Here is a 25,031-nt window from a genome sequence, read left to right as displayed (position 1 = left end):
AACAACCAAAAGCTTGCTTGTACTTGTGTTTCTTAATATGATTCTCATTTTGTGTATGTTACCTAAATACCAGAATCTATTCCCTCTACAGAATTCTTCCCATTATCTTCCATCAACTTTCTATTTGCTACAATACTTGCATTATCTTCCTTTGTGTTTTAATAGATTTGATTCTTCCATCCTGTTTCTCTGTACTGTGAGGAGCTGCCTTTTCCAGCAGACCCGAGCAGAGGCTGCAACAATGAGACAGGAATAGATAAAGCTGTCCTTGGGGACAGCAAACACAAGAGCCAGCTCTCTTATGCCTTGGAAGAGGGGGTTGCTGAATTATCTACAGAGTTTAGAAGTACTCGTTGAGGAGAAGGAATTAATGAATTCATCAGTAGTTCTATTTGGTTACTTACAGTTAGGCTGGGGATTCCTTGAAACAATGAGCTCTTCAAATCTTCAGAGGCAAATCCTAATAATCTCTGAGCGCCTTTGACATCTTCCTAATATACCTAGTAGATCAAAAAATTAGACTATATCTCTTGGTTTTGTCTCATTTTTTTCTTGCAGATTCACTTTTTTTAAAATTTATATTGTATTTCCAACTCTTCTTTCTGCACTATATGCTATATTTAGGTTTGCCTTGCAAAAATTATAGCACCAAAGTTGCTTACGAATCTATTTCTATACTTTTGACTTCAGATAAACAATCCTCTGAGAGTAAGCAAAAGAACTATCCACTGTTAACATTTTTAGCTTTCACTGCACTTTAGCATAGAAGTTTGACATAAACCCTTCATTCCAACACACAGGAGCACAATGTGAAATGAATTTCAGGAAATTTGGCTGCTGTTCAAGTTTAGAGAGAACTAAAAGACTTACAATTCAGTCAGTTTTTAAAAAATGGTTGGCCATAATTTGGGGACAGCAAACATTCTTCGAAGTAAATATATCTGTAAAAATACATAGATATAACTATGTGTACACAAATTAATGAAAGCATCGACAGGAGGTTCTCTACTTACATTTTTTCAACCTACAAATTTTCATTGATACAAAATAAATTATATTTCCTCTACTGCACAGAAAAAGTAGGTCAGATCTGCCCCCTAGAGATGGCATTAGTATTACTGCCCCACAATTTTAGAATTTTTGTGGACCTGTAAACTGCCCCTGTCTACAAAGTATATAAGCCTGGGTTAGTCTTATGTTTCACAAGCATTATTTGTCCCATCCTTGGTAACATTTAATTAAACAAAATTCAGAGGATTTAAATGTCCACTAAGAAGAGGGTTGCAACTCCAACAGAAAGGAAAACTTTCTTTGGAAAGATAATTTAAAATATACACATAAACAGAAAGTAGTGAGAAAATAACAAGTGCCTCACATGTGGATGAGGTCATTCATTCAACAGCATGAATGGCTCTACAGTACAGCATGCAAATCATTGAGCATGTGTGGAGCACTGTACTTCTGCAATAAATAGTGGCAATATTGACCTAGCCTCTCAACTTGTCTTCCCTCTTCTACATCTGCCCTCTCCCTTTACTCCTCATTCCAAACACAGCAACCAGAGCAATCCATTAAAACATAAGTAAGACCAAGTCACTCATCTATAACCCCCTGCCCCATTTGTCCTTTTGTCTCATCACCTATTATGCTCCCCTTGCTCAAGGTGCTCCCCAACATTGGCTTCCTTGGTATTCCATGACCACTCTCATTTGCACCCTTGTGCTTGCTATTTCCTTTCCTTAAACTGACTGCCTTTCATACATATGGCTGCTCCCTTACCTGCTTCAGGAATTTTCTCAAATGTCACCTTCTAAAGGAAGTGTCCTTGACACCCAATTTAAATTGCAACCCTCTCTTCTCCCCCCTCTAGGAGCACACCATATCCTGCTTCCTAGTTTGGTGTCCTCTGCAGCATTTACCATGGTATGGTAAAGTATATACTTTTAGTCATCTATTTATTTTCTGTCTCCTTCCACTAGAAATAAATTCCCTGAGTGCAGGGATTTTGTCTAGTTTAGTTCTGGATATCTATCATTTGGTAGGTTCTCAATAATTGCTAAAGGAATGAATAAATATTTGTAGAATGAATTAATCAATGAAGCATAAAGAATAAATGATAAGTCAGCAATGAAGCAAATTGATTTATGACTTGCATTTTAATTCTCTAGATAGAAGACAAAGATCTATTTTTGATGCATGGTAGTGTAATGCCAATTAAGAGAAGGTTTTACTGAAGAAGAGGCAAAGATGAAAACTGCAGAGATCATTTAGGAGGGGGTTTACCAAACTTCACTGATTTTTCAGAGTAGACAAAACTAGTATTTTAAAAACACCTAATAAAATGTATTTTCTCAACAATAAGAATATCTAAGTATATTCAGCCTGAAAGGGGAATCTCACATCCCAATTATGGAAATTCTCAGTCTATTTTCCAGGCCACTCTCTCTATCTAAATCACATTCAATCCTCTAGCAAATCCAACTACTAACCAGCTCTACCACCATCTCACGGTTTAATCCGCTGTCACCTCTAGCTGAGATCTCCCTTACCTTCCTAAGTAGAGTCTGGGCTTCCACTCCTGCATCCGTATAGCCCTGCTGACACAAAGGAGTCAGAGAAATCTTCCGATTTATATAAGTTTGGAGTTATGTACCCCAGAAAAATATGTTTCTAAACTTAATCCATTCTGTGGGTGTGAATGCATTATAAACAGGACCTTTTGATGAGGTCCTGGGACCCAACTAAATCAGCATGGGCTTAACTCTATTACTGGAAGCCTGACAGAGAAGACCACAGAGAGAGAAGAGTCACAAGGAGCAGCCAGAGGCTGGATATCAATGTGACATGGAGGAGAAAGGAAAAGACACCATGTGCACTGCCATGTAACACAGAAGCCAAGGAACCTCAAAGATTGCTGGCCAGCCAGAACTGACCTTGGGAGGAAGCCAGCCTTCCAGCCTCTGAAATCATGAGCCAATAAATTTCCATTGTTGAGGTCAACCCATTGTACGGTATTTGTTTCAGTGGCCAAGGAACTAAGAATCCTGAGACCTCACCATACCTTTGAGACTCTACACTTCTCATTTCATACTAGTTTCTCCCTCCCTTGTATACTCCAGCCATGCTAATTCTCTCACTGTTCCAACTCACTCTGCAGGTTGTTTGCATTTGTGGTTCATCCTCTCTAGAACATTAATCCCCCATATATACATGTAACTCACGCTCTCATCTTATTCATCACCTCATTCATGCTGTTCAAATGTCATCACCTCAAAGAAGACTTTTCTGACCACTAAATCTAAACTTATAGCCCCCATCTCTCTCTCTATGTCCTTCATACTTTATTTTTATTTATAACCCCAATTTCCTGACATTATTTTATGTTCATTTATTTCTACACTTTGATCACTATCCCTAATAGCCAAAACTGTACCAGGTATAGAGCAGGTGCTCAAAGATGTTTATTAAATTTGATTCCCAGTGCATGCCCATGCAAAAAAAAAAAAAAAAAAAAACTGTTTATTAAATGCATGGATGTTGAATGAAATGCAAACCAGAACTGCAAGCTGAAGTTCATTTTAGTCATCCTTCATAGGAAAAATGGACTTTAAGAAATGGATTTACAATCCTTCAGAACCCAACTTGCTCAAAATTAGAAGACTTTTTCCACAGGTTTAAGTTCTTGATCACTTCTTGCTCTGGGGGAAAATATTCAGAACCACTTTGAAAATTACTGGAGTTTTCAATGCCATATGACTAAGAGTTAACATGGCAACATATCTCACTTGTTTCTTAGCTTCACTGTGGTCTGTGTAAAACTAAATTAGTCGACACAAGCAACCAGGACAATGGAAAAAATCCTCAATTTCCAGATTAGACAATTTTGTTTTTCTCATTTGTATTTTAAATAATTATGGTTTTGACCTAACTTTTATCATGTATTTCTTTTAAAAATGTGTGTTTATTAAAAGACATTGAAAGATTCAGGAGGAAATTAGACATTTAAATCCCAAAATTTGCTTACAGAAAGCATTTTCTAATCCCATATAACTTATAAAAAATGTTCCTCTAATCTCCTACTGTATTATGTTCCATATATTTAAAGCAATCAAAAAGAGAATTGCTTCATTTTTTCCATATCAATTTTTGTCTGCTTAAAAGTAAAAAATATGAGAGAATTGAATACTATATATATTTAATGTACATTCCTCCTTAAATTGCTATTTTCCTATATTCTAAATTTTTGCAATAATAAAATGGCCGTATACTTTTTTTCCCAAATCTGAAAAGAAAGTTTTATGCAAGTACTGAAGGAAGCTCCTATGATTGTAAAATGTCAAGATCTCATAAAGCATATTTCTAAAGCAGAGACAGGAATATCTAAATATGTTTTTACTAAGATAGAATTTAACATACCTTCCCCCATCCTTAAGCAATTTCTCTAGTCAGTGGGTGTTGCTGCTATTTTTCTATCACAAGTAGAATTTCTAACAGATTTGTCCACTAGCAAAAGGAAAGATATCTCTGTGTAGATAGATATTTCAGATAGCTGGCAAGAATTATACCTGCACACTTTAGTAAAATACTATATTGTAAATGTTCTGTATATTCATTTTACATGAAATTATTGACAATCCTCTTTAAAATAAATTGCAAATTGTTATCTGGATGTTAAAATATTTCCCACTCAAGTTCTTTTTCTGCCTTTAACTAAACATTCTTAGTATACTGTCAAAACAACAAGGTCTGTCATTATTCAATTTTTACAATATCACTTCTCATAAACAAGACTGTAAGCAACATAAAATCCATAAAGCAACATCCACTCACTTGTCTTGGCTACAGCAGGATATTCTTGGGAAATCAGGCATGAAAGACATCAACAATTTGTCTTTAACTTATAATTGGTGGCAAATTTACAGGTAGACTGTCATTGCCAGTATGCAGAGTCTGGAAGTTCACAAAATATCATTCCCAAATGTATCCCTCAAATATTTGTAGGAGCTTTTGTCCATGCCAAGTCAAGTTGTAGGCATCATGACATACACTGGTGAATGAACTCATGTGGCCTCTACCCTCACGGATTTCAGGCCATGACTGCCTGGTTCCCATTATTGCAATTAGTGTACACATACACATATGCCCAGAAGCAGGTGCTGTTTTCGATTCTTATCAAAGAAAGAAATTGGGCAGTTTCAAAGTTGTTCCTTGCTGCTTAGAAAAGCACGGGTCATGAATGTTTCATTGATATATCTCAGATATTATCCTTTATGAATGAAGGGTTTCTATGCAACTTGATTGTGAAAATTGTCCGCCTACAGGAATTCACAGAAAAGCTAAAACTATTTTGAGTGGGTGCTTCCTGCATGTAAAAAGGATTATGATGATGCATTGTCATTTTAAAAACACATAGTTTCTGAAAAAAATCACAACCACAACCACAGCAATGAAAATACCATTGGCAGTTCATGCTCCTATGCCACAAAACTTGGCCTGCAATAGCACACCCTTTTGTCTACATCTACATTTCTTACAAATTTTGTGTATGCAATAAATGCCCAATCATGGCATTTAAAGAAATGAACACTGATGCATTTAGCCTCAACGTAGAGAAAAGAATAACAGCAAATTTCATTATGTCCCAAAACACATACAAAAACAGCGTTTGTGTGAATGACCAGTTAACGGATTTTCAAGCACATTTTATTCTCTGTTTAATACGCATTCACAACTGCCATTGACATTTATGGGAATGACTCAAGAGTACTGAAAAAAAGGAGGCCTTTTGTGTGTATGCTTTATATTGAAATAATAAATTTGCATACACCCAAAGACAGACATTTCATTGTTTTAATATTAAATTGAGTTAAAATCACTGGTACATATTGTGTAAGGTCAGGAAAGAAATGTGGCTAATAGGGAGAAGGTAGAGAGATTAAGTAACTAAAGATGCACCTCCAAACATTGTCCCTATTTTAACCACCCAAGACAGGACATAGTTTTTTAATTTATCTTTCTTACTACATGAGAATTGCACTGTTACCTTGTGGAGAGTGGACTGAACACTGGATGATGCCAGAGGCTCTTTCCTGGTTGCTTGGCAATAATTACAGCAGGAGCAAGCAACTGTGATCTCAGCTTCCCACCTAGCTCCTCAGGTGCAAGCAGCACTGAATGCAAGTCCCCTGGACAGCTGTCTACCTGCCAGTTATCTTTCTCTGTTGGCAAGACCATTCCCATGCTTACTAAGGCCTCCCCTAACCCCCAAGATTACCTATCAAGAGGTGGAATATAATGGGAACAGAAGGCATCCAGCATACCTAAGTGCTCTTCTCCACAAATCTGGGAGAGAGTGGGGGGGGGACTCACGCACTTTCTGAGCACCTGCAATGCCTCTGAAGTTACACATGATTTGCTTACTGTGGCTTTTGGCATCTTCACCGTGAAAATAGAAACATAAAGATTTACAGCCAGGCAAAGTTTCTGATAGAGTTTGGGGGGCAAAGGATAATACTTCTCAGTATATACAGTACTTCTCAGATAAATAAAACTATTTCAGATAAGTATATCAACAGAGTTGAGAAGGTTTCCCATCCCACATTCAGAACAAAAATGACATACAGGTCTGGCATTTGGATTTTCTAAATAGGTACTCAAAATCAAAACAAGCAGAGAATCTTTGAATAAGCAGAGTTCAACTGAGTAGGATTTGATATTGATGCTTTAGTACAGTGGCATGTCTGAGAATATCAAAGCTGCAGCTGTAATCTAAGAAAAAAAAAGCCAGTATATTAATTTGTTTCAACATGTCCCTCAGAACAGATGACTGATGATCATTCAGCTGCTGTTTAAATCTCTGCATTTCATGGTCGAGTTTGGTGGCAGCTTACACAAGCTATATGTAAGCTATATGGAGGTATATGGAAAATTCCCGTAATTTCAGGGTACAGTATTTTAATAGCTACAAAATTAAATCTTAAACCCTAAAGGACAATATAAATGTTTATGCACTTAGATTTTCTCCCTTCTTTACTTTATACCAAAAACATTAAAAGTCTCAGCTGCAGACATTTGTAGGTTTAATATTTTGCAATTGTTTGCAACCTTTGGCACCAAGTTCTGTGTGGTGACAGAGTGATTTGCAACCATCTCAGCCATCTATAGCTATTCCACTTTAATTAAGAAGAGAATTATTATTAGGAAGGCAGGTGCTAGCAAATCATTATTTTATTTAGCTCGCAACATCTTGATAATATTAGAATTCATTGTAGTTTCCAGGTTTCCAAGATCATAAGCAGAGAAACCTGGAAGATAATCACATTTGGGGGCATTTGAACCATGAAAAGATGATAATCTAGCAACTGTGCTTAAGAGTCTAAAGAGGTTGATAAATCTAATGGACTCGTGCCCACATACACATAATGGCTTTATGATTTATAACACCTGATGTCATTTTCATGTATTAGAGTTGGAAACAGCTTAGGATGGAGGAAATATGATGAGCCTTAGAGACAGGCACATCCCAGAAGACAAGCCTCACTCTTCTATTCACTGGTTAAGGGATCTTAGGGATACTAGTTAAATAAAGATGCAGTTTTCTCACTTGTAAAATATGGATAAAAGTGTTTCCCTTGCGGAGTTGTGAAAATGATGTGAGATGGAGACTCTGAAGTTAGAGTTAGTGAAACCATTCTACAATAAATAATAGGTATTATATGCTACCTACTTTCAGGTTAATTTTAGAAATGAAGAAATTGGGGGCCATTGAAACTAAATGACAAATTCTAAAACATGGAGCAAGAAAAAGTATCTCAGCTCCGTATATCAGGTATAGCCTTCTCAGTAGTATACAGAAGCATTGTCTCTCTTTGCGTGTACATGTATATTTGTGTTTGTGTGTGTGTGTATGTTCAATTAAGATGACCAAAGCTGGTGCCTCTTCTACATAATTTGAGACAGTTGGCTCATACCCAGTGTCACTTCCTCTTTTCTCTGTATTATTTAGATTCCCTTTTTCTCATAGTAGACTTGAGATTTTCTTTGTTAGCAACAATAGCACTTGCTCTTATTCTAAAACATCTATGTATTTTTTTTACTCAAACATGCCCACAGTGGGAAATCTCACTGTCTACAGTCTAATTACTAAGCACCACTACATTGACAAAATTCATTAGAGCAAAACACAGATATGGTCACATTTATTGATCAAGAGAACTTATTCTCAAACTATTTATTAAAGAAGGCTAGGTATCAGTGATATAAAGGTAAAATATAAGACAAGGGTTTTTCTTAAATTTTTTGAACTTACATTTTAAAGGGGAATGAAAGTAACAAGTAGCAACCAAACAAATAATTTGATTTTCAACAATTTCACTAAGTCTCATTTTCCTCTGTATTTCACTGTCTCATTTTCCTCATTCATAGACCTTGAGGATTATTTTACATCAAACCCATCATTTCTTGGAAAATACAACATTAACATATCAAAATTTCACTACCACTATATCAATAATTGAATGTAAAAGGAAAAATTATAAAACTTCTAGAATAAATCTAGGACAATATTTTATAATTGTGTGCTTAGGGAGATCTTAAGAGTAAATGCTCATAAACCAAAAAGAAAAAGTGGACTTATTTTATTACATGAGAAACAAGAAATTTATAGACATAGATACCAAAAAACAAAGTCAAAAGATAAAGACTGGAAAAAATATTTGCAAAATATGCAATATCCCTAATAAGCAAAATCATCAAAAAATGATCTCACCCATTGGAAAAAGGGGCAAAGTCTATGAAAAACTGTTTGAAATATCAAAAAATATAAATGAATCAACAGCTCATTAGTAATCAGAAAATATGCAAATTATTAAGGTAAGTATGTATCAAACTTGTGTCTAATCACTTTAAAATCTTTACAGACTGACAGCATTCAATACTGATAAAGGCTTAGAAAAATATTCATTTTCATAAGTTGTTGGTAGGGTTACAAATTACCACAAATTTGGGGAAAAGGTAATCTGGAAATATTTACTTAATTTCAAAATCAGATACTCTTTAACACTCCCTCCCCCCTCCTCCTCACTTAAATCCTTCTCTTGGAATGTATCTAACTGAAATAAAGATGCCAATACTTTAAGATACATGTATATGAATTTATGGCAGCATATTTATTATAATAGCAAACAAATAACTGTAAAAAGCCTGAATATTCAATCTATAAGAATGTTTGAATAATTTAAGATATATCCATTCAATGGAATATGCTATGAGTTCTTAAAAATAGTGAGATAAGTATATAGGTACTAACCTGGAAATAAAAGAATATATTATTGTTAAAAAAACAAATTGCAGGGTGGGCCATGGTGGCTCAGCACGCAAGAATGCTTGCCTGCCATGCCAGAGGACCCGGGTTCGATTCCCAGTACCTGCCCATGTTAAAAAAAAAAAAAGAATTACAGAATAATATATTTTTGACAAAAATATTGTTTTTTAAAAAAATATGCATAAACATGTTTATATTTATATAAGAAAATAATATAATAATGGAAATTTTCACATTTATATAAATCAAATACCTAAAGGATTTCAGTAGTGGTAGGTTTAGAGAAGCAAAGTAAGAATACATCAGTTTACTTTAGGCACTCCTATACTGTTTGGAGTTTTACTATGAGTATATAATACTTTTGAAATTCAAGCATTGAATAAAACATACACATACTGTGGTAAGTGAGTGAGCTGAGATATGTGCAAAAGGCTAATGAGGCTCACAGGAAGGGATAATTAACTTTTCTGGAGCAATCATGGAGTCAGTTCAAAGGTCATCCCCTATAGAGTAGATGGTCTTTGAATTGAATCTTGAAAAAAATATGGAAATGCATCTTTCATTGATTTATGATTTTGGAGATATGGGATACTCTATTGACTCCACAGATGCCCTTGACACTTTAGTTCTACCTTCTAAATATCTTTCAGAAAGACCATACCCCATACAAATATCATGTAAGCCTGTGGAAATGCGCTCAAACTCACTCATAATAAGAAAAATGCATTTTAAAATGAGATACTATATGTGATGGTTAGGTTTATGTGTCAACTTTGCCAGGTGATGGTGCCCAGTTGTTTGGTCAAGCAAGCACTGCCCTGATTGTTACTGTGAGGACATATCCTGGATTTAGCTCTCAGTAAGTTGATCGCAGCTACGGTTGATCATATATACAATCAACTGATGAGATTAACTTCAACAAGGAGAGAAGTCTCATCCAATCAGTTAGAGGCTTTAAGATGAGAAGAGATGATTTCAGCAGTTAGAGAAGAGAATTTCCATCTCTACTTGAGCCACCCAGCTTGTCCTGGAGAATTCATCAAGGACCTGACTGGAATTCTTGAGTTGTAGCCTGCTCTACAGAATCAGTACTTGTGTATCCCCACAGTCATGTGAGGCAATTCTTATAAAACTCCCATAATATTTACAGTTATTTCCTGTTGTTTATGGTTCCCTAAAATACCCTTTGTAACTGGGTGTGGTTTTGAGAAACAGCATCTTAAGGTTGAGATTTCTGGGGTTTTTCTAATTGGTTCTCTAATCTAATTAGATGTGAAGGCACTAATAGCTTTTATTTCCAATAATCAAGACGACACTGATAGTCCATGACATGAATTGGCAATAGAAGTACACAAAATATCACCACTGGATATGGCTACTCAAATGCTTATAAGAAGAAAGGCTCTGGGTGAGAATGTTTTTGACACCTTAACAGAGTTCTGAGGAGCTAAATGGTATAATGATGTTGGCTGGCTGTTCCCAAAATATACTGTATACAAATACAAAAGAAATGGATGAGCTGAAGTCTTTGAATTTGCAACTTACGTTTCTGCAGAAGGATGTGAAAGTTTCTCTGTTCTGCCTGAAATAAAATCTCTTTGTGTGTGTGAAGCCGTATCTTGAGATTTCTGAAAGCCAGACCCAGAGTCTCATTGTAGGAATGGCAGAGTTACAACAAAAACTAAATTTCCAACCTTGCAGGGCATCTGCTGTTAAAGTGAAGGGAGTGGAAAGGAATGGGATCCTGTAAATTGGAGTGGGGACATATGGGTTGATAAAAATAGGGATAGGTAGGACATTGAAACACTAGATTCTTCTGAGTCTTTGCTAGATAAACCTGCAATGGTCTGCCCTGAGGAGAATGCCATCCAACCTTCACCTGAAGAGATTAACCTCACTGTGCCTGATAAACCTGTAACCACCTCCCTTCGGCAAACAACCCTCACTCCTCTGTCTGAAAAGATTAATTATGTTTCAGCAGATGAACCTGCAATGGAGTGCCCTGAGGCAACTGTCTTCCAAGACATTTCTGATTCTTCTCATAACTCACTGCCACCACACCTCTTTTCTTCCAGACCTATTACTAAACTGAAGTCCCAACCAGTCCCAAAAGGTGAGGTACAAAGTGTGACCCATGAGAAGGTACACCATACTCCAAAAGAACTGCATGAGTCTTAAAATCTATATAGGCAGAAATCAGGGTAATATGTGTGGAAATGGGTATTAAGGGTGTGGGATAATGGTAGAAGGACTATTAAGTTGGATCAGGCTGAGTTTGTTGATAAGAAGAGATTTTGGATTCAATGTTGTAGCTAAAGGGGTTAGAAAGGGCTCTAACAGTGTTTTTTTTTTTGGGGGGAGTGGTGATTTGCTGAAACATGGACCTAAAGGTGGCCTACATTTCCTGAGGTCAAAATGACAAAGCTGCCCTGGTGTAATGTAGATGAAGGGATCCAAAGGCTTGGAGAGTTTGGAATGCTGGAGTGGATTTACCACATAAGACCTGCCCACCCACCCCAGAAATGTCCAGAAGACACACCTCTCAGCAGGACTGCAAGGAATAAAGTTGTGGGACTAATTCCATTGTCTCTGAAGAGCTCTGAGGTCCCTTGGAAAATCCTGACCATCAACTTTTTGTTGTCCTCAAAAAGTGTGATGATGATAGCATTTGACTAAGAGATAAGAAAAAGGCACTCCTATACCCTATTGGTTAGAGAATATAGTGATATCAACTTTCGGCAGGAAATTTGGAAAAACTGTAAGAATTTAAAATTTGAGCACACAATTCCATTTCTTGGAATGCGTCCCACAGATATACTCTCATAGGAATATCAACACGCTTCTGCAAGAAAATTCATGCTAGAAGTCTTTGTGCTGGTGAAGGGTTAGAAGCAATAGAAGTGCCTACTAATGGAAATAAGCTAAGTAAATTATATCTGTAAAGGGAATATTATCTAGTCTTAAAAGGAAGAACAAAGCAGAAGTATATGAATTTATCTATGTGATAATTAGTCTTAGGTCTCAACTTGACTAGGCTGTAGTACCTGGTTAACATCTAAATCAGTTGACTTTATATAAAGGAGATTATACTCAATAATGTGGGTGGGCCACATCCAGTCAGTTAGAGACTTAAGAGCAAATGGTAGTTTCTCAGAGAAGAAATTCTGACCCAAGACTGAAACACCAGCAGATCCCTGATTTTCTGGCTCGCTGGATTTCCCTACAGATTACAAAATTGCTAGCCCCCACAATCATATGGGACAATTCGCTAAATTAAATCTCTTAATGTGTGTGTGTGTGTGCACGCGTGTTTTGTGTGTTTGTATATGTCTGTATATAATATATTGAATATACATGCAATGTATATATTTTGTAATAGTTTACGTGTGTGTAAAATCCCCTATTGGTTTTGTTTCTCTGGAGAATCCTAATTGATACAATCTACTAGATACACTACATAAAAAACAAAGTAAAGTGTAAGTGTAATAGTCTATTTCAATAACACACACACACACATATACATAACTGCACATATATATGTATTTGTTAGGCATAGACTCTTTCCATGGAAGATTCATAAGAATCTATTTACTGTTCAAAGGCCTCAATTACTTATAACTACTTCAAAAAAAAGTCTAAATTATTTTCTATATTACACGTGTTCCCCAATGACCTGCTAGCTGATAAGTATCTGATTAAGCTACTACTCAGCATCCACCTTTAAGGAATTTCAGATATAATTCAATATGTTGGAACTTAAATACACAAACTTCCCCAGACCCCTTTGTCTTTACAATTGTACTCTCTGTTATTCTATTCTTTATTCATTCATCCTCTAACATGTCCACTATTTCGATAACTAGACTTATGCAAAATTGATTTATAAAACCAATCTGAAATAGCACCCTCATTACCACCCCCAGAATCACTATCATAATGCCTAAATTTTTTTTTCTTAATACTACTTTTAACTACCTGAATTTACATTGCTCCTTTGCTTACTGTCTCTACTGGCCACTAGAAAGAATGCTGCATAAGGACGAGGACCCATCTGACTGGTTTATTAGTGCATTCTTATTGCTTAGAATAATATCCAGCATGTAATAGGCTCTCCTTATAACTTTACTGAATAAATTAACTGGAATGGGTTGTACTTTTTTTTAAGAAATAGATAAAATAATTTGAGCAGTGGAGGAAAAGCAGAAAAATGATGCCTGGAATGAAATTTTTAGTGGATGATGATGTTCCCCACCCAAATTCCCTTTACCAGGCCAATATACCCATTGCAAAGCTGCTGTGTTGGCTGCTAACAACTCACAGCTACCTTTTATCTATTGATTTACTTGAACCAAATGGGAGCCACTTGACTCCACAGACTATATCCTTCATTGCAGGGAAGCCCGCAACGTTGTACAAACGTATTTACTTCCAGGTAGGGCCAACCCTGAGATGGGATTCATGTCCCAGAGTTTCCCAAGGGAAAGCTAGATTCAAATGAAACATATCCATATTTAACTTTTTGTGGCATCCTAGCCTACACTTCCTTCTCTCCCTTTCTCTTGAGGGCTCTTAAGGCCCTGCTAGTAAAGTAATGGGAGGATGACATTTGGGAAAGAGCTATATGGCGAGGTGCACTTGAGAAATCTGAACCCTTGATTCCCCTGAACCCTTTGGACCTGAAAAAATAGGCTATCCTCACCCCTTTTTACAGAATAGCGACCCCTACCACGGCACTTTTGCTTGAAGACTATGATGAAGCCTCAAATGAGGCAAGGTTGTTCACACGAGAATGCGTGCCCTCTGCAGGACCTGCCCCATTTGCCTTTCCTGGCCACCAGCTCAATAACTGGGGGTTAGTCTCAACATGACCCAACTCAAGAAGGCTGGTTTTGCTAAGGAGGGGAAGTATGTGCTGAAGGATCTGCAGGAACTATCCAGTATCTACCAACCGGAGACTGAAAAGTATTCCCAGGAGTGGATCTTGAGGATGCTAGATAAAGAGGGAGGGAATATGAAACTGGGTAAGAGAGTTTGTCAACTAGGGACAACCACCCATGACACAGAATTGAACACATAGAAATTCTTGCAAGCTTATTCTGATGTATTGTATACTCAACTGATAAGATGTCTCAGAAGCTTGGAGAAAACAGTTGCATATAATAAATGGCACAGAGATGCCAGAACTATTGTGACACACAGCGGAGGAAGAAATCAAAAGACTCATTGAAGTAGGGATGCTAGAATAGATCAACTCTCTAAGAACAAAAAACCCATCAGCCAACTATATTTCTTGAGATGACCTAAAGGACATTCTGCTTATGAAGGCAAAAAGGGATATAGTGGTGAGAGAGGCACCAATATCCTTGAGAATCTCACAGTGGTTGCATCTGCAAGCCAGGGCTGATAGAAGATGATGTTACAGAACTGAAGTCTGCTAATAGCAGTGGAGATGGCAGGATTATGGAAAACCAAAGGCAGGGTTGCAGCATTTAATTGTCAAAAGCAAAGTGGCTGTAATTGTGGTAATGAACGACAAGGTCAGAATGACAGGCAGAGAGGTCTGAACTAAAGGTCTGAACAACTGGCTAATACAATACTAAATTCCTTAGGGCAAAATAGATGTGTAGCCAATGAAAGCATCACTTAATATAATGATGTGTATAATTCAAAGAGACAAAGAATGAATGAGCAAAAAGCTGAGGGCATATGCTCTAATGCAAAGTCATGATCCCTTTTATAGACTCCATACCTGAGGCAGTTTTCAGGTCCAGAACCCACACAACTAAGAGAGGATAATGTGAGACAGGGACTGTTGACTTTGGACATTATACATGATATGTAGCAAATGGAGGTGGCTGAAGGATACATTGACTGAGAAGCAGAATGGCAAATTATGGTGTATACATATGACTAGATATTGTGCTGCTACAGGCAGGAATGAAGTTGTGAGGCATGCCACGATGTGAATGAACCTGGGGGACACTGTGTGATGCACAATAATCCAGAAACAAAAGAACAAATATTGTATGGTCACATTGAGAAAATACTTATGAGAAAGTTGGGGCCAAGATGGTAAATTCTTATAGCAGTCACATTTAGTCTAGAGCTGTAACTAGATTTTGAAAGGCTGCGCTTGTATATATATAAACTTGTATTTTCCTGGAACTTTGGGTACCGGTGCAACACCTAAGACTTAGAGTAGTAGTTTTGCAGGTCTGAAAGGCACCTACACAACAGCTGTTAAACTAAAAAAGAGATCAGGCTTCAACTAGAAATAAGAATGAAATTGATCAGGTGAAGACTAAGGTAAATCAGAATGCAGGGGTAAGGAGGACATTGTGCACATTTTAGAATTTTTCCTACTGTATGAGACCAAAGGAAGAGAGATTTATTTTGTCCAAAACCTAAATTTTCTGCAGCACATAATCCAGCTCTCAACCTGCCTGGATAGATCATTTAAACAACCCAAACATATGGATCCCAGAATAGAAATGAGAGCTTGTAATTCTGTATAGCTTAATGTAATGTTCAGATACATCCCAGAGTATGTTGAGCAAATAATCAAAAAGTGTTGGCAAAGTTTCTTAAAGGACGGGAAAAAAATATGTAACTATTAAGCTTTACCACCAGGGAAACCCCAATACTGTCTCAAACATTAGGGACACCCAAATCAATAGGCCAAGCCCTTAATTTTGAGGCTTGCTCTTGTGAAGCTTATTTATGTAGCAGAGAAAGTAAGTTTACCTATAGTTATGCCTAAGAATTACTTTAGGATGATTTTTTTTGTTGCTCAGATGTGGCCTCTCTCTCTCTAAGCCCAGCTCTGCAAGTAAAATCATTACGCTTTCCATTTCATGGGACATGACAATCAGGGGTGAAAGTCTCTCTAGCAATGTGGGAGATGACTCCCAGGGATAAGCCTGACCCTGGTACTGTGGGCTTGGCAATGCTTTCCTGAACAAAAGGGGGAAACAGGTCATAGAAAAATGAGGTCTCTTTGACTGAGAGAGTTCAAATAGAGTCGAGAGGCTACTCTGGACATCACTCTTATGCTTACTTCAGTTAGACATTACTACATAACATAACTTGGCCAAACCCCAACCAAAACCATTCCTGCTAATCCTAAAGAATACCTAATATATAAGATTCTACCAAGATGCATGCACTAGGGTAACTCTCCAAAACCTATAACCTCCAGATGGGTCCCTGGAGCAGATAAGTCCTGAAATGCAGAGGGGCCAGCCTCTCCAGAACATCAACTAGTTCCATACCCCTATCCCATATTATTAACAGTCCCTTCCAACATGAAAAATTTAGAATGGGCATAACCCAAATACCCCTAAAGAGTGGGAGAAAGATCTAAGGTGAGGGGGTAGTTATACAGAGAAAGTTGGGTTTAACAAATAAGTATGTGTGCTGTGTCATTATACTGATATTTCTTTTAGCCTCTAGTACCTTAGAGTAGCTAGAAAAAATTCTGGAATTGTAACCTGTATGAAACTCTGAAATCTATTCTATAACTAACTGTTGCAATGTTCTTTGAATTTTATTGCTTTTTTGTGTATGTTATTTAAAGAGAAGGAGGAGTATAACAGAGAAGATAGGACTTAACAAATGAGTATGGCTGCTGAATCATTATATTGATATTTCAGTTGGTCTCCAGTGTCTTGGAGTAGCTAGAAGAAAAAACAAAACATTGTAGAACTGTAACCCATACCAAATTTTAAAACCTATTCTATAACTACTTGTTAAAATGTACTTGGAAATTTATTGCTTTTTTGTATATATGCTATATTTCACACACAAAAAAAAGTTAAAAAAAAAAAATTCCTGCCAACCCTATAGAATACCTAGGGCATTATCTGAGATTCTACAAATGTTCCATGCACTATGATTACTTTCCAGAAACCTACAGCCTCCAGATGGGTTCCTAGGCCAGATAAGTCCTGAAAACCAGAGGGGCCAGCCTCTCCAGAACCTCAACTAGTTCCATCCCCATATCCCACATTATTAACAGCCCTTTCCCACATGAAAAAGTTAGAATGATAATAGCCCAAATACCCCTAAAGATTGCTAAAGAGATCAAAGGAAAAGGTGGAGTTATAACAGAGAAAATAGGATTTAAACACATGAGTGTAATTGCTGAATCATTAAAATGGTATATATTTCCTTCAGTCTTGGAGCAGCTCGAAGGAAAAACCTAAAATTGTAGAACTTTAACCCACACAAAACTCTGGAATCTGTTCTGTAATTGTTGAGGTATGCCTTGAAATTTATTGCTTTTTTGTATAAATGTTACTTTTCAAAATAAAAAAATATTATAAAAAGGCCCTTCACAGTCTGGTTACAATTTACTTTCCAGCCTTGCCTCCAGCTAAACATCCCTGCTTCCTCATGTTGTACCTCAATTAGGTCATGTCACTTTCTCAGCTTCTGATTGTGCCATTTCTCCCCTATCTGAAAGACTCTTCTCTTTCTATCTATCTATCTAGGACTTCCAAGTTCATCGTTTTGGTTTAATAAATGAAGAATGAATGACCTGAGGCCAATGTCTGCAGAGGGTCAACGGAACACACCTAGAGCCATTAAAGAAAAGGAACAATGCTTCTTGGGGCACCATTGTTTTAAAGATATGGCAACCCAAATTAAATGTTCCCTGATAAACCTATTTTGGAACAGAATCATTTTTTACTTCACAAAGTCATCTTCCTCATTCAAAGCGTAGCTCATATATTACCTCTTCATGTTTCTCTCAGTCCCCAGCCACTGAAAAAAGTAATTTTTTCCTCTCACTTGGGTTCCCACACATTTTATTGTAACCTCTGTTGTAATACTTAAAGGATGTTACTATGGTTATAAAAAATGTCTAATCATCTTTATAGCCCCCAAATTCATGCATGGCACTTGGCACATAGAAAATGCAACATACATCCTTATTAAATTAATCAATATATGCTCACTAATGCTATCAAATAATAACAAAGTTAATGTGTTTCTAAACTTTGCAGGTAGGTTTTGTCTTATTTTGTTTTTTAATCCTCCCCACCCCCTTGTTTTTTGATTCACACTTGACTTTATTTGAATAAGTTAAGCTTTTGAGTTGGAGTCTATCATTTATTAACTGGATAATTTTTTTTTTTTTTTGAAAGGAAGGAAAGACAGAGAAGGAAGGAAGGGAGGAAGAAAGGGAAACATTTTTAAACATTTTCTTGTTTTATTATATTTTGTTTGTTTGTTTGTTTTTTACATGGGCTGGGGCCGGGAATCGAACCGGGGTCCTCCGGCACGGCAGGCAAGCACTCTTGCCCGCTGAGCCACCGCGGCCCGCCTATTAACTGGATAATTTTGATCAATCACATTAACAGACGTAGCATTTTCAAAGACAGGAAAAAAAATTGATTTTACCTGTTTTATTTTTTGAACATTTTTAGTATGAAATTTTTCAAGCATTGGCAAAACTGAAGAGAAAAGCAGAAGAAAAGATCCATTCCAACAATTACCAATCCATGGCCAGGATTATCTCACATATATCTCCATTCACTACTCCTTTTCATGTTATTTTAAAGCAAATTCCTGATGTTACATTGTTTTGTCCATAAATATTTCTGTATATACTTCCAAATATCAATGATTATGTTTTCAATAAATAATACTACAATACCAACTATTTCTAAAAAAAATCTCAATAATTCCTTAATATCATCAAATATCGTTTGCAGAAATTTTGCACCTTTAAAATCTTTAGTCAGTAATCTCATAGAAAGAAAGATTGTGAAAATTTGCTCCTTTTCACAAACTAGAGAGAACCTGATCTTTGTTACGCAGTACATAGCTTCATAGGATCAAATAACTTTGCAGCAGAAGTATTGACAATAAAGAGTTAATATGAAAGTATCGATTTCATTACCACATCAGAGAGAGAGAAAAACAAGGAGTAGCAGTGAATATTTCACAGCCTGCTCAGCTGGGCAGTACAGGGAGGGGTCCCAGGGAGATGGCATTCTAACCTTCTTCTCTGCTGTTGGTAACCACAATCAAGAACTGATTACAATAGAAGAATGTGCTAGTCTTACATATTTTTGTGCTAAACACCAAATTTCACCTCTTCATTATGTAATTACTGATTGATTACTGGAAAGTAGAGGTAATAAAGTAGTGCTAAGATTTTTTCCCCCATAGGAGTGCAGTAATGACTCTGAATTATGCAATATTTCTCAAAATGGATGAAAATATCTTATTTGCAATTTAAATACTGCACAGTCCTAGAATTTCTATTTCATGATGGAGTAGCAACCACCCTTACAATAAGCACATCACACGCAGTAGATTTAGAATAGCCTTTCACAATAAAGAATTAACACAAATGTATTAACACCTTAAATCCATTCTCCGCATGGGATTTTCATTGTACCCTTTAAAGGTCAATATGCTGAATCTTTCAATCCCCTGCCCAAAATAGTATTTAAAGAAAAATAAACCCATTCAATTAACTATAATTAAGCATTTGCCTCTGTAATAACAAAAGAGGTTATCTGGATATTTTATTCTTCAGCCTTTTATCTTAGCAACTGGTGGAGACAGCTTAAAATACAGGTAGGAATAATGGCTTTTCAAGTGAGAGAATTAATATAACCACTAGAAATAAAAGTAATATCAGGTGGTGCTGGGAAAGAACACCAGAATTGAAATCTATTCTGCTCTTTGCTAGTTTTGTGAGTTACCAGTTTTGTGATTCAAATAGTCGTTTCTCTGTGTCTAATTCCTTTCCTATAAACAATTGAGCGCACTGGATTAGATTATCCATAAGGACCCTAACAGTTTTATTTAGCTTTTGTCTCTTTCCATTATCCCTTTTTCTTCAGTTATGTCCTTCCTAAATATCAGCAGAAATTATTTTACGAGCACAGCTTTTGGAATATTACCTTGAAACATCCTTGGTAGTACCCGAAAAAAAAAACAGAGAAATCTTTTTAACTCATCCATTGGACAAGTCAGCAAGTGGCCAAATTGGCAAATCTGAATAACAGTTTTCATAGAAAAACTTGTTTCCTGTGACTTGTTACATGCTGCACAGTACAAAAACTTATTGAGATAAGCTCCAGGTAGGCAAAAGAAAAAAAATCAATACATTTTAAATGCCAATCTTTTAAAATTGATCTCTGTGCTGGTTTATCTCAGACAGCAAAATGACTTACTTAGGATGCACAGATTCCCAACAGGGCAGGATATTTTTCTTGATTAAACTTTTCATCTGTACAACTGATTGCTTTGGTTTTGTTTGTTATTTTTCCTTATATATTCTTTTACATGCAAAAGATACTTAATTTGTAAAATAAATACAAACAATTCCCCAAATATAAGTGATTGAATAAAGCAGAGCTACACTGACTTTGCATTATGCTTACAAAGTAAATGAAATGGAATGGGCTCAAAGGCGATAGCTTTTATACCCTATTAGTTGGCAGAAAAGAGAGAAAGCAGGGGCAAAGAAAAACCTGCGCAGGGAAATTTGTCCTTAAGCTAAGCCTCAGCAAGTGAATAAAGAATCTAAAAGCTAAGATGATAAGATATTCCAAGGAAAGTGTCAGCATAGGAAAAAGGGAGAGAAGAAAGACAAAAGTGCAGACATCATTCTAGATACTTTCCAAGACACTCATTTAATGTTCACAATAATCTGAGTACTATTATCATAATTTTGTGGATGTGGAAACTGAGGTTCAGAGATGTTAATTAACTTGCCCAAGGTTACACATCTAATAAGTAGAAGAGACAGCATTCAAACCTAAATCTGAATGACTCCAAATCCACATTATACTGGGATATTCATTTATTTCAAAAACATTTATTGAGCACACAGTAGATATCAAGCACTGTAGTTAAAATTGGTGATAGAAAGAGGTCTAAGATATAATCAGTCTATAAAAAGCCTACTGAGTTGTTAGACTGAGTTCCATAAATTCAGTTTCCAAATTGATAAGAAATAATCTTGCCAGCCTCACACTTCCTGGGCTCTTCAGTATTCCACAAATTACCTTATGAGTTCGTCCTTGTTGTGTTGCTGGTCCCAATTCTTCACTGAATTGGATTTGAGACAAGAATTATTCTGATGCAGATAAGACCCAGTGCAGGGCATCTGGAAATACAGCAAGGAGAAGCTTCTGCCTTAAATCCTAAGGAAGCACTATCACTTCCAAAGAGGAAGCCCAGACTCAAGTATCTTGCTCTTGAAAGTATCCTTCATGGACCCTGGACACCTTGTATCTATGTTCAGGAGTAGAGGCCAACCTGCACCCCTTCACTCTTCCACAGGGGGCTGATGGCAGCCAGGAATGTCACAAACCCCCTTCTGACCCTTGGCTGGTAAAGCTCTTGGAGACAGTTAAGAGATGCCTCCCCATAGCATTCTTTCCTTCCTAACAATGTATTCCAACCTGTGGTACTATAAAGCTGTATGTACCATAGAAAAACATGTTCTCAAAGTTAGTCCATTCCTGCATGTGTGAGCCCATTGTAAGTAGGACCTCTTGATGGTGTGTCCACCTCAATCAGGATGAGTCTTAAACCTACTGCTGGAGTCTTTTTATAAAAGAATAAAATTCAGACAGAGAGGAAAGAGTCACAGAAGCATGAAGCTAAAATCAATGAAACCAGGAAGAGAAGGGAGACACCAGATGCCTCTACGTGCTTTGCGAGTGGCAGAGGAGCCAATGATCGTCTTGAGGATGCCTTGATTTGGACATTTTCCCAGCCTCGAAACCAAGAGTGACTAAATCCCCATTGTTTAACTTGACCCATTTGCTTTGAGCAGCCTAGGAAACGAATATACTCCCCATCCCTTATTTTCGTTCTTCTTGATGTACTAACATAATGAAGCACTGGCTTTATTTTCAGGCACGCAAAAGTAGAAAAGCTGCTTTGTTTCCTTGTACTGCAAAGCCTGCCCATCTCCTAAATGCACATTCAGATTAGTTGATGCCTAGGCTACCTGTGTCTTGAGTCATTTCCCAGGGCTTGAAGCAAAAACTTGTCCATAAGCAATGAAGTCTGAGCAGAAGAGGTTTCCAGGCCACAGAGGCTAATGATAAAACACAGAGGTGCCTCCAATTTTGACCATTACCAGAGTTTATGTCTGCAGAACACTCTCCTGCAGTGCAGAATCATCATCTGGATAGAAAACATAATTGTTCCATCTTATATTTTTAACTTTGGCCGGATTTTAGAGGAAAAAAATACCTTATCCAGAGACGAGGAAAAGACAAAGTAAATTGAGTATTTAACAAAATATAGACATACACACAAATTGTTAGATCTCTTATTCTGATGAATATCTTCCTGTTTAATCTTTAAGTTCTGTCTTATTAGAGAAATGATATAAGCATTTAGTATTGCCTTAGGATACAAGTTTGAAAATATGTGGAGGGGTATTAAGGGTCGCCTACAGCCTATAAAGAGAATTTGGTTAAATTTCCCTTTTTACTCCTCAGATGAAGTTTAGGTAATTTAAAAATGTATTCACATCTATTTCTCCCTGATTAATGTATTAATATATATTGGAAAAGTCTACTACTTGTGATTGCTAGAGTTGAGCTACGGACCTATCTATACATCAGAATCACCAATTCCCTTGGCATCTGCCTAAAAACGTCTTGAAGCTTTAAATATGGCAAAGCTGTGTTTATTCGGATTCTAATTTTTAGTATATCCCAAATGACAAATCAAAAGCTATTAAATCCTGGCTTAGTTTGAGTCCCTATCAGAAGTCTATTCTATCAAATAAAATGAGATCCAACAGCTCAAAAACAAGGTTTGCCTTATCTCAAATAAACATAGCTAGAATATTATAAAGCAGGAAGTAACACTTTCTGGGAAGGCTTAACATTTTATCACAGCAAGCATACCTGCTTTGGAAAAACCTTTCAAATGAACAATGGTTTGCATTATCCACAGCCTTCTGTTTCCTCCAAACCTTTTTTTGTAGGAATTTCCTAGTTCTCTTAATACTGCCTGACAGTTTTGTTATTTTAGTCTGATTTTCCGCAATTTTACTTCTCTGCTGTCGGGTTGATTTTATTATTTGCAATATTCTCTCTTTCAGTCTGAGGGTTTTGTTCTGGTTTTGGCTTGTTGGGGTTTGGCAGGCTATTGCTATAAAAGACAAGAGGTTTGGAAGCTGTGCATCTGGCATACGTAGTGTTGTGTGCTTTCATTCATGATTGGCTTCAGTCTTTTTATAATAGGCAGGAAAAGTGCCAGTGCTTATTTCCTATGCCCATTTCAGACATATTTAAGCAAGATTTCAGTAGTGACTGGCAAGGCTGAAGGTTTTTTAGTTTGGATAGGCATTGGTGGTTGGAATTTAAAAGGTTCTGGTGGCTGGAATGTAAAAGGTTCTATTGATCCTTAGCATTAATCTTTTTATATTTGTTTTTAATCCTGATGTGTTTTTAATGATTCTGTTTATCTCTGAAGTTCATATTTTTTGCTTTTAAAAGAGTTAAATGTTTACCTAATATTATCCTTCGGTTTTCATTTTTTGTTTGTTTGTTTTCCCCTGGACTAGTATACATGATAAAAATTAAATGTATTTTTTTTTCCTTAGACCTCTTGCAAAACATTACCATTAAAATAATAAGACTCACTCTCTTAACTGAAATTCAGTGGCCTTATTTCCAGAAATGGTGCCTCAAAAAAAGAAGCATTCATTTCAGTTAGTTTGGATCACAGATCTTAAACTTAGGTTAAATATTCCTTTTCAGAAAAAAGAAAAAGTTCTGCCATGCCATAGATCACAAATTTAGGAATCCCTAGTAAACCAAGGGGCTTAAAAGAGCAACTTCGTGGAAATAATGAAATATTATTTGGCCTTGTTAAAGAAATGACATATTTTCATCATGCAAATGTTATAATGTGAATATTAGAAACAATAAATTCTTCCCAGTGCTTCAGTTTCCTTTGATTTTATCTTTTTCTCCCAAAGGAATATTCACTGAAGAAAATAATTCAGCACAGGAACATATAAGGGCCTAGCATAAGAAAAACAGACCTTCACAAGTATATCTTCATTAATATAAATTAACACATTATATCTTTATACTGAGTTTTATTCTCTGGCACATTATATAGTGTTTATTGATTTATGGGTTTTACTACAGAAAGGCACATGTTTTCTCACAGTCACACAAAAATAACATGAACAATAAATGCAAATAAGTGATTAGTATAATTCAAATTTCCTCTATAGTTCTAAACGTTATCTCCTCACTCAGTAGGAATTTGCATTCAGTGTGAATTCCAAATGCAAAATCATTGAAATCCTTATCATATGTTGCAAAAAAGGATTTCAGATGTCCAAGGAGATTTCTATTACCTTACTCGAACTTGGACAAGACAGTTTCTTCATCATGGAAGACTCTTGCTTTATATCAGAACATTTACTTCCTGGCCCTCTGCACAAAATGATAATAGCACCCTCTCTTGTCAATATGACAGTCCAAAAACACACTCTTATCCATTCCTAGATGCCTTGTATATGACAAGGAAACAGCAGCATTTGAGAATCACCGCACACACAGTGCTGGCTTGCAGTTTACTCAAATTAAGAACCCCAGAGTGATAAAGGTGGATCTGTTACACATTAAATAAATGAATCCAAACACAGGGTCTGCATATGCCTCAGATAGAATAATTCACTTTCATATCAATAGACTTT

The 25,031-nt window shown here is 36.4% G+C and overlaps 1 long non-coding RNA gene across 2 annotated transcripts in view; it reads right to left on the bottom strand.

The window, feature by feature from the left end:
• The window catches only part of LOC143665273 (uncharacterized), a 70,021-nt gene that overhangs the window by 871 nt on the left and 44,119 nt on the right, over nt 1-25,031 (bottom strand). The window contains exons 1-2 of one of the 2 annotated variants that reach the window (XR_013166824.1): nt 6,044-6,082; nt 405-500 (exon numbers count right to left, since the gene is read on the bottom strand). This is a non-coding gene — a long non-coding RNA (uncharacterized LOC143665273). Of the gene's footprint in view, nt 1-404; nt 501-6,043; nt 6,083-25,031 lie in introns of those variants that run through there. The other variant, XR_013166825.1, reaches the window with a different exon arrangement.

Source organism: Tamandua tetradactyla, chromosome 21 (genome assembly GCF_023851605.1).
Source record: "Tamandua tetradactyla isolate mTamTet1 chromosome 21, mTamTet1.pri, whole genome shotgun sequence".
Lineage (NCBI taxonomy): Eukaryota > Metazoa > Chordata > Mammalia > Pilosa > Myrmecophagidae > Tamandua > Tamandua tetradactyla.
The sequence above is the reverse complement of the archived record's forward strand: the minus strand, read 5'-3'. Positions and strand labels throughout refer to the sequence as shown.